The sequence below is a fragment of the Bison bison genome, unplaced genomic scaffold (assembly GCF_000754665.1).
Source record: "Bison bison bison isolate TAMUID 2011002044 unplaced genomic scaffold, Bison_UMD1.0 scf7180017864535, whole genome shotgun sequence".
NCBI classification, from domain to species: domain Eukaryota; kingdom Metazoa; phylum Chordata; class Mammalia; order Artiodactyla; family Bovidae; genus Bison; species Bison bison.
In genome coordinates this window covers 4,249,113-4,259,333 of record NW_011495084.1, presented here as the reverse complement: position 1 = coordinate 4,259,333, position 10,221 = coordinate 4,249,113, and positions in this window count along the sequence as shown.

The window sequence follows — 10,221 nt, the reverse complement described above, 5'->3', positions numbered from 1 at the left end:
TGATATGGGAGAATGGCATTGAAACATATAAAATATCATATGTGAAATGAAAAAAAAAGAAAAGAAAAATGCAAAAAAAGAAAAAGAAAAACTATCATACACAGCCTCACTTAGCACTGAAGAAGTCATAATACTTACTAGGCACTTTTGGATTCCGAAGGCAAAAGTCATATTTGAGTGTTCTGTACTGACCCATTAAACAAGTAACTGTAAGTCTGAGAGTTATGGGGCTTAAAATAAAAGAAAATGACATGAAGTCTGACCATAGTGAAACATGTTTATCAATTGGATTCTATGACCCAGCAAGTTCAAATGACACTTAAACTGTCCAGGGCAAGAGGGCTCTGTACAGAGTCTTCCAGTTCAGTTCAGTCGCTCCGTCGGGTCCAACTCTTTGCGACCCCATGAATCGCTGCACACTAGGCCTCCCTGTCCATCACCAACTCCCGGAGTTCACTCAGACTCACGTCCATCGAGTCTGTAATGCCATCCGGCCTTCTCATTCTCTGTCGTCCCCTTCTCCTCCTGCCCCCAATCCCTCCCAGCATCAGAGTCTTTTCCAATGAGTCAACTCTTCACACAGAGCCTTTAGCCAAGCCAAATAGGAGAATCACACTGCTGACCCCAAGGGATAGAAGTAAAACTGTATCCTGGTTTTATCCTTGTTACTGGGCCTAGCAAAAGACAGAGTATCTGACCGGACAGCATCCAGAGATCTTGAAACATGTCGTGGATTGTTTTTTTCAACTGATCTACCCAGTTTTAGTTCAGTCGTGCAAAGCAGTAATTCAAAACCAAGTGGAAATGGTACAAAAATGTCAAAAAAAAAGCAAGTCTACAAACGCCCAAGTAAGCTGAATGAGCAGATGGATTAAATGTCTACATAGCAGCACATTCTGCTGTATTGCCCCTGCTGCCTTAACCCACACTTACAGCCTTGTAAGATTTCTTTATGATCAACAGACAAGAAAAAGCATCCGCTAGATTTATAGATGATATTAAGAAGACACCACAAGATACTACAATAAACTGGTTTATGTTCATACAACAAATATTATTCAACAGTGAAACAAATGAATAGTAACTACATGTATCAAATAGAATCATCAAGAAAATGTAATTCCATAAAATACTTTATGTAAAAGAGTATATTCAGTATGGGTGAAGGAAATGGCAACCCCCTCCAATTTTCTTGCCTGGAGAATCCTGTGGACAGAGGAGCCTGGAGGGCTGCTGTCCATGGGGTCGCACAGAGTTGGACACGACTGAAGCAACTTAGCATGCATGCATGCATTGGAGAAGAAAATGGTAACCCATTCCAGTATTCTGGCCTGGGGAATCCCAAGGGAAGAGGAGCCTGGTGGGCTGCCATATATGGGGTTGCACAGAGTCGGACACGACTGAAGTGACTTAGCAGCAGCAGTGGCATATTCCGTATGCATGCATGCTAAGTCGCTTCAGTCATGTCCGACTCTGTGCAACCCCATAGACTTTAGCCCACCAGGCTCCTCTGTCCATGGGATTCTCCAGGAAAGAATACTGAAGTGAGTTGCCGTGCCCTCCTCCAGGGGATGTTTCTAACCCAGGGATCAAACCCATGTCTCCTACATTGGCACGTGGGTTCTTTACCACTAGCACCACCTGGGAAGCTTCATACTTACTATAACTCCATTTATGAAAAGATCTAAGACCAGAAAGCTAAAAATTAAAATATTTGGAGATGCATGATAGAAAAGCAAGGAATGATTAATACAAAGTGAAGGATATATATGCCTTTGTGTATTTGGGCTGAGAAGCAGCAGTAATTCTGTTAGAGAAACACAGAGGCCTTCAAAGGAATTGGTAATGTTGTATATCCTAAGCTTGTGATGGATATATGAGTACTAATCTTATAGTCATTCTTTTTGCTAGTGGCTCTCAATCCAGGCTGTACTTTGGAATCACCTGAAGAGCTTTAAAAACCAAGAACAAGACACAAAATCTGATGCCCTGGCACTGAGGGATTTATCCTGAGATGTCTGGATTCAAATGTTTTCCAAGTGATTCTAACTTGTAATTAGATTTGAGAAACATTGTTTTACACTCTTAATATAGTCTTTTGTATTTTTATACATTTTTTTTTTTTAGAAGACCAAGGACACCGGAAATGAAGGAATTCTCGACTTAGAGTTGTTGTGATATATTGACCCATGTTGCTGCTTGCTCCATGGCAGCCAGATCACATGGTAGTTTATTGGCCTTTAAGGACAAGCCACATAAATGTTCTCATGAGGTAATAACTGCTCCCACCCTAACTCAGTCAACCCCACTTGCTCCTTCTCTTTAGTCACTATCTCGTCTGCCAATGAATTTTACCCTAACCTAGCACACTTCAGGCATCTGAAACACAGGCATTTTTCTTTGTGCTATTTATCCTCTAATTCTGATGTTTCTCTTTCTCTCTTATTATTTCACTTTTTCCTGCCTTTATGCCTTCAGGCCGTTATTTTGGCTTTCTTCTTCCCTCCTGACAATCCCATTTAGTGCTTTTCTTTCCACTACTTTTTCGTCATGGAAATGTCTAAACACTGACTTAGGTCTCTTCCTAAATAGATTATTTTATAAAGAAAAGAAGAATTAAAATGCATTAACTAAGGAACTTGTCTTTTAAATTGGTAAAAGAAAAAAAGAATTTAACAAGGATATTAACTCTGACAGCTCTGTTTCAGGTTTTTCTCTATTTTTATAAGTTCCTAAAAATTATACAGGAGTGGAATCAAGTTCTTAAATGTCACTTCTTCAGTGTAGTGCTTTAATATCACTAAGAAACAGTATATTTTAAATATCCCTGAATCCAAATCAAAGATATCAAACGTGTAAAAATGAAAGCATGATCATCTAGGATGAAACTCAAGAAGCTGAGCCCAATAAAATCAATACCAGCTCTATTTTTATCATGTAAACAAAGTGTGAACATTCAAGCTAGTAACACAATGGGGAAACTTAAGGCATGAAATGTTTCAAATTCCCATTACTGAATAAGATGCTTAAATGTTAACGGTATGCTGAGAATAATTGCATTTTTTCACCAGGACTTTCAAGAACTGTACTGGAATATCTCAAACATTTTTGTTATGTAAGTTATTGCAAATGAAATATTTTTCTAACACCTTTGAAGGGCCACTTTGTCATCCTAAATATTTCATAAAAATAGAAATAGAATAATTCCTTAAATAGCTCTAATTTTTCAGATATTTTATTTTCAGACTGCAATCATCTTGAAAAGAAGGACTATTCAAGGCTTATTCAAATGTTTGTGACATTTTTCCATCATATTTTCCATCATATTTGATAGAAACAAAGCTTAGATATCATAGTTTTCCAAACACAGTAGCACAAAAAGACAAATACCAGTTGCCAAGAAACTAGAATAATTATGTATAAGTAGTTAACCTTTGGGATAAAACTGATTCATTTAAGCATATTTCAAAAGATTCCTAGCTTCCAGACAGGAAACCTGTATAGGTCAACATAGTCCTTTTAGAAAAGAAATCAAAATTAGGCAATTAACCTTTTAATCCACCTAACAGTTCAAATTCCCTTCATTTCAAAGTTATACAGGCAACACAAAGATAATTGTTGGAGTAAAAGAGTGTTTCTAAAAAATAGAGATTATGGTGGTGTATATGTGTCTGAGTGTAGAGGAATCTAATAATTAAAAGTGAAAAAGACAAGGCTATGCTAGCAGATGTTTATTCTATAAGGGTATGTTTTTTTTTAATGAAGTTTTAATTTGAGGTCATTATTTTTATAACTCAATAATTTAAGGTGGTGATAAGTATTACATCCTGGATTTAAAAAAAGATAATATATATATATATATATATATATATAAATATTACACTTGGATAAACAAAAATACCTACCTAATTACCTAGTAGTATCCACTAAGATACGTACAAAGATGACCTAGATCAGAACAAAAGAACCCAGTGTTCTCTTGGAAGTGGATGTGAGAAGAAGGTGAGTATATCAACTAGTGTCAATCTGGAAGTATCAGGATATGTATGCTTCTACCCAATTGAGGATATTTGCTTTTAGCTTAAGTAGACCTCTAATGGAATTCCCTGGTGACTCAGCAGTAAAGAGTCTGCCTGCAATGCTGGAGATGTGGGTTCAATCCCTGGGTCAGGAAGATCCCCTGGAGAAGGAAATGGCAACCCACTCCAGTATTCTCGCCTGGGAAATCCCATGGACAAGAGGAGCGTGGCAGACTACCGTCCATGGGGTTGGAAATAGTCAAACACAACTTAGTGACTAAATAACAACAGATGTCAAATAGGAAAATTTCAAACTAACCCAATTTTTAAATGTCCAACTTTTTCTGATAATCCAGAGGCTAAAATTAGCTTAAATAACTAGGATATTGACTATCTCACATAACAAAGCATCCAGAGGAGAAGACTCCACATTGGTTGACTCAGCAGCATAATTACATTTTTCAAGGATCAGTTTGGGATTCATTTTTTCCTCAGTCTTTCTGTACTTCCATCCTTCATGTTGTCTTCATGCTGGCACATGAAATAAAGTGGCTGTGTAATTTCCAGGTACTGGATTCAGATCCAGGAACAAGCCTACAAAGAAGGCTCTTTTAAGAGTAGAGATATCTTCACTAGAACCTTCCAGCACTTCTAACATTTCATGGAAGAGAATGGCCATATTGTTTTTGGAACAGGTCACTGACAAGGGGTAATTTAATACCATGTGGATAGACTATTCATTTGAGGTGAGAAAGTTGTGGAGAAAACTCTAGTATTAACAACATATTTCAGCTCATATGGCATTCATTATTTCATTTATTTAATAAATACTTTTAATCTTAGGTATCTATCATGTGCCACTAGCCATATAGTAGTAAACAATGCAGTCATTGGTTTTGATCTTATGCAGCTAATAGTCTAGCTGGAAAGGTACATAGTTTTTAAAATTTTGGAAATAGCTCAATGATGAATTTTTTTAAAATACTATTGAATCTAATAAAATATGGATAAATCTATATGTGTAAACTATCAAACTCTGGTCAAAAAAACTCAAAGAAGTAAATAAAAACAGAGAGATATTCCATATTCTCACATAGAAAACTTAAGATGTCAGTTCTTCCCAACTTGATCTATAAATTCAGTACAATACCAACCCAAATCTCCATAAGTTATTTTGCAGGTATCAGGAAACTGATTCTAAAATATATATGGCAAGGTAAAAGACCTAAGTATCCAGCACAATGTGAAAGGAGGAGAATAAAATACCTGACTTCAAGACTTATCATAGGGCTTCTCTGGTGGCTCAGTGGTAAAGAATTCACCTGCAATGCAGGAGACATGGGTTGGATCCCTGATCTGGGAAGATCCCACATGCCACATGGAGAAGACAATGGCACCCCACTCCAGTGCTCTTGCCTGGAAAATCCCATGGATGGAGGAGCCTGGTGGGCTGCAGTCCATGGGGTTGCAAAGAGTCGGACAAGACTGAGCGACTTCACTTTGCTTTTTCACTTTCATGCACTGGAGAAGGAAATGGCAACCCACTCCAGTGTTCTTACCTGGAGAATCCCAGGGATGGGGAAGCCTGGTGGGCTGCCGTCTATGGGGTCGCACAGAGTTGGACACGACTGAAGTGACTTAGCAGCAGCAGCAGGTGCCACAGAGCACTAAGCCCGTGCACCACAACTACTCAGCCTGTGCTCTAGAGCCCAGAAACTGCACCTACTGAGGCCTGCGTGCCCTAGAGCCCATGCTCTGCAACAACATGAGCCACCACAGTAAGGAGCCGGCAACGCAACGAGAGAGCAGCTCCCGCTCACCACAACTAGAGAAAGGCCTGTGCAGCAACACAGACCCAGCACGGCCATACATAAATTTATTAATTTTAAAAACACTTACTGTAAATCTACATTAACTAAGACAGTGTGGTATTGTGAAATAATAGACAAATAGGTCAATGGGACAGAATAAAAACCTCAGAAATAGATTCACATATCATTAACTGATCTCTGACAAAGGAGCAAAGATAATACAATGGAATAAAGATTCACCTTCAGCAAATGGTGCTAGAACAACTGGACATCCGTACGCAAAAAAGTAAATTAAGACACAGACTTTATATCCTTCACAAAAATTAACTGAAAATAGGTTACTAACCTACTGTAAAACACAAAACTATAAGATCCCCAGAAGATAATATAGGAGAAAATCTAGATGACCTTGAGTACACCAATGACTTTGAGATACAACACCAAGGGTATGATCAAAGGAAGAAATAAATGATAACCTGGAATTCATTACAGTTTAAAAAAAAATTTTGCTCTGTTAAAGACAATTTCAAGAGAAACAGCAGGTAAGCCACAGACTGGAAAAAATATGTTTGCAAAAGATATATCTGATAAATGGCTGTTATATAAGATATGTAAAGAATTCCTAAAGTCAGGAATAAGAAAACAAATATCCTATCTAAAAAAATGCCAAAGGCTTGCAGACACCTCACCAAGAAGATATGTAGAGGCAAATAGGCATTTGAAAAGATATTCCACATCATATGTCATACGGGAAATTAAAATTAAAGCAATTAGATACCATTACACATGTATTAGAATGGCCAAAACCCAAAACACTGACAACATGAAAAACTGATGAGGATGTGGAGCAATGGGAAGTGAAATGTAAAATGAATGATACAGCCACTTTAGAAGAGGGTTTGGCACTTTCTCACAAAAGCTAAACATCTTACCATACAATCCAGCAATCAGGTTCTCTGGCATTTAACCAAATGAGTTGAAAACGATGTCCACACAAACACTTGAACACTGATGTTTATAGCAGCTCTGCTCATAACTGCCCAAACTTGGAAGGAACCAAGATGTCCTTTAGGAGGTGAATGGATAAAGAGACCACAGTATATCTGGACAAGAGAATATTATTCAGCACTAAAAAACAATGAGCTGTCAAGTCATGAAAAGACAGAGGAAACTTTATATGCATATTACTAAGTGAAAGAAGTCAATCTAAAAAGACGAGATGATGTATGATTTCATCTATGTGACATGTGGAAAAGGCAAAACTATGTACACAGTGAAAAATGGACAAAAAGTGGTTCTAGGGGTTGTGGGAGAGGGAGGAATAAATAGTCAGAGCACAGAGCACAGATGGTTTCTAAGGCAGTGAGGCTACTTTTTCCTAGATGATACTGAAATGAACTTTGGGTGACTACAAACAATATAGATTGTTCATAGACTATAATAAATGTACCACTCTGGTTCAAGACGTCAATAGTGGGGGAGGCTGTGCATATGCTGGGGCAGGGGGAATATGGGAACTTGCTTTAAAACTTCTGCGAAAAATAAAGTTTATTTTCTGATCCTCTTGATTTCAATCATGGGTTCTGTTGAATTTTGCCTCAATTCTATGCTGAATTCACTTTGCTAAAGCCCCTTCATGACTATGCATGTACCCTTGGCTTAAATACGTGAACCGTGAACTTCCAGATGTTCAATCTGGTTTTAGAAAAGGCAAAGGAACCAGAGATCAAATTGCCAACATCTGATGGATCATCGAAAAGGAAGAGAGTTCCAGAAAAACATCTATTTCTGCTTTATTGACTATGCCAAAGCCTTTGACTGTGTGGACCACATAAAACTGTGGAAAATTCTGAAAGAAATAGGAATATCAGACCACCTGACCTGCCTCTTGAGAAACCTGTATGCAGGTCAGGAACCAATAGTTAGAACTGGACATGGAACAACAGACTGGTTCCAAATAGGAAAAGGAGTATGTCAAGGCTGTATATTGTCACCCTGCTTATTTAACTTCTATGCAGAGTACATCATGAGAAATGATGGGCTGGAAGAAGCACAAGCTGGAATCAAGATTGCTGGGAGAAATATCAATAACCTCAGATATGCAGATGACACCACCCTTGAGCCTCTTGAGGAAAGTGAAAGTTGGCTTAAAGCTCAACATTCAGAAAACGAAGATTATGGCATCCATTCCCATCGCTTCATGGCAAATAGAAGGTAACAGTGGAAACAGTGGCTGACTTTATTTTTCTGGGCTCCAAAATCACTTCAGATGGTGATTACAGCCATGAAATTAAAAGACACTTACTCCTTGGAAGGAAAGTTATGACCAACCTAGACAGCATATTGAAAAGCAGAGACATTACTTTGTCAACAAAGGCCCATCTAGTAAAAGCTACAGTTTTTCTGGTAGTCATGTATCAATGTGAGAGTTGGACTATAAAGAAAGCAGAGCGCTGAAGAATTGATGCCTTTGAACTGTGGTGTTGGAGAAGACTCTTGAGAGTCCCTTGGACTGCAAGGAGATCCAACCAGTCCATCCTAAAGGAAATCAGTCCTGGGTGTTCATTGGAAGGACTGATGCTGAAGCTGAAACTCCAGTACTTTGGCCACCTGATGCAAAGAGCTGACTCATTGGAAAAGACCCTGATGCTGGGAAAGATTGGGGGCAGGAGGAGACGGGGACGACAGAGGATGAGATGGCTGAATGGCATCACTGACTCGATGGATGTGAGTCTGGGTGAACTCCGGGAGTTGGTGATGGACAGGGAGGCCTGGTGTGCTGTGGTTCATGGGGTCACAGAGAGTTGGACAGTACTGAGCGACTGAACTGAACTGAACTGAACTTGGCTTAAAACTTCTTCACTATTTCTGTTCGGGGAGACTCTGCTTTGGGAAAGAATCCTGGTGATCCCCTTACTTGCTGCAAGTAAGGATAAATCCCTTTTTCTCATGAACACTGATTTACTAGTGTCTACTGATTCAACACCCACCAAGAAGTGAGCCCAGTTTTCAGGTAACAGCTAGGATAATAATGTAGTATCACATATGCTCAAGAAATGTTTAGAATGAATAAAAGTCAAACATGATTCTACTTGCTACAAACAGAATGGAGACCAATATAAACACTACTTTCAGGGAGCTTACAATTGAGGAGGTAAATAATAAACTAGGTAGTTACCCAAAAATAAATATGGCAAGCTATATGATAAAGGGAATATAGTATGCAATGTTTTCTTTGTTTGTTTACTTTGCCAATTTTTTCTGGAGCCAGAGAGGCAACTAGTTTCATCGTTCCATGAATTAACGGTAATGACTATTGCAGTTGACTCCGAAATGTTTGAAGGTCAGTGTCATTAAATCACTTGTTGCCTTTCTTCTTTGAGATTGCTCTCACCTCCACACTCTATGATGATGTTGTACAAACAACACTCAAGCCACACAAAACTTACAATTAACGTGTCTCTCTACTGGTTACATCTAGGCGATAACATTACTGCTGAGGTATTACAGAGGCCGGTTATTGGAACAAAGTTAAGTCTGGGGTTGTTTCCTACATGAAGATTCACATTCATTCAGTTGCTATTATCATTTTCATATCTTCAATTTGATTGCAAACTTGTTCATCTCACTATAACTGATACATATTTGGAGAAGGCAATGGCACCCCACTCCAGTACTCTTGCCTGGAAAATCCCATGGACAGAGGAGCCTGGTAGGCTGCAGTCCATGTGGTTGCTAAGAGTTGGGCACCACTGAGCGACTTCACTTTAACTTTTCACTTTCATGCATTGGAGTAGGAAATGGCAACCCACTCCAGTATTCTTGCCTGGAGAATGCCAGGGACAGAGGAGCCTAGTGGGCTGCATATTAGTGGCCTAATTAATATTTGGTGAAGAGTTAGCCTGAAGCTCTATTGGTACCACCCTGTAAATACCTCTCACGGAAAGGTGAACTGGATTCACTTCTCTTCTGTTATTAAGCACTCCATCAATGAATAGTATGCTCCCCAAGTAGCAGAATCTGGCAAGTGTTTAATCCTACACTGTTGGCATAATAACTTTGGCTGTGTTACAGCATTGTGTTCTTCTAGCAAGTTTAAAATCAATAATAGGAAAGTTACTTCTGGAATCTTCTCAGTCCTTAAACTGAAACCAACTGATCTGTGATAAGAAAAGTCACCTTTGTCTACTTAATTATTAACCTTTTAGGACACAATGCTTGATAGTGTCTATTTCACATGTATAGTATCTATAAAATTTACAGTGAACTTTTCAGATGGATAATGAGTTTCTTGTAAAGCCATTCAATTTTTTTCTTGCTTGCTTCTACAGAAAATCTGTGCTCCAGGTTCAGGACATTTTTTTTTTTTTTTTTTTTTTTTTTTTTCCCTT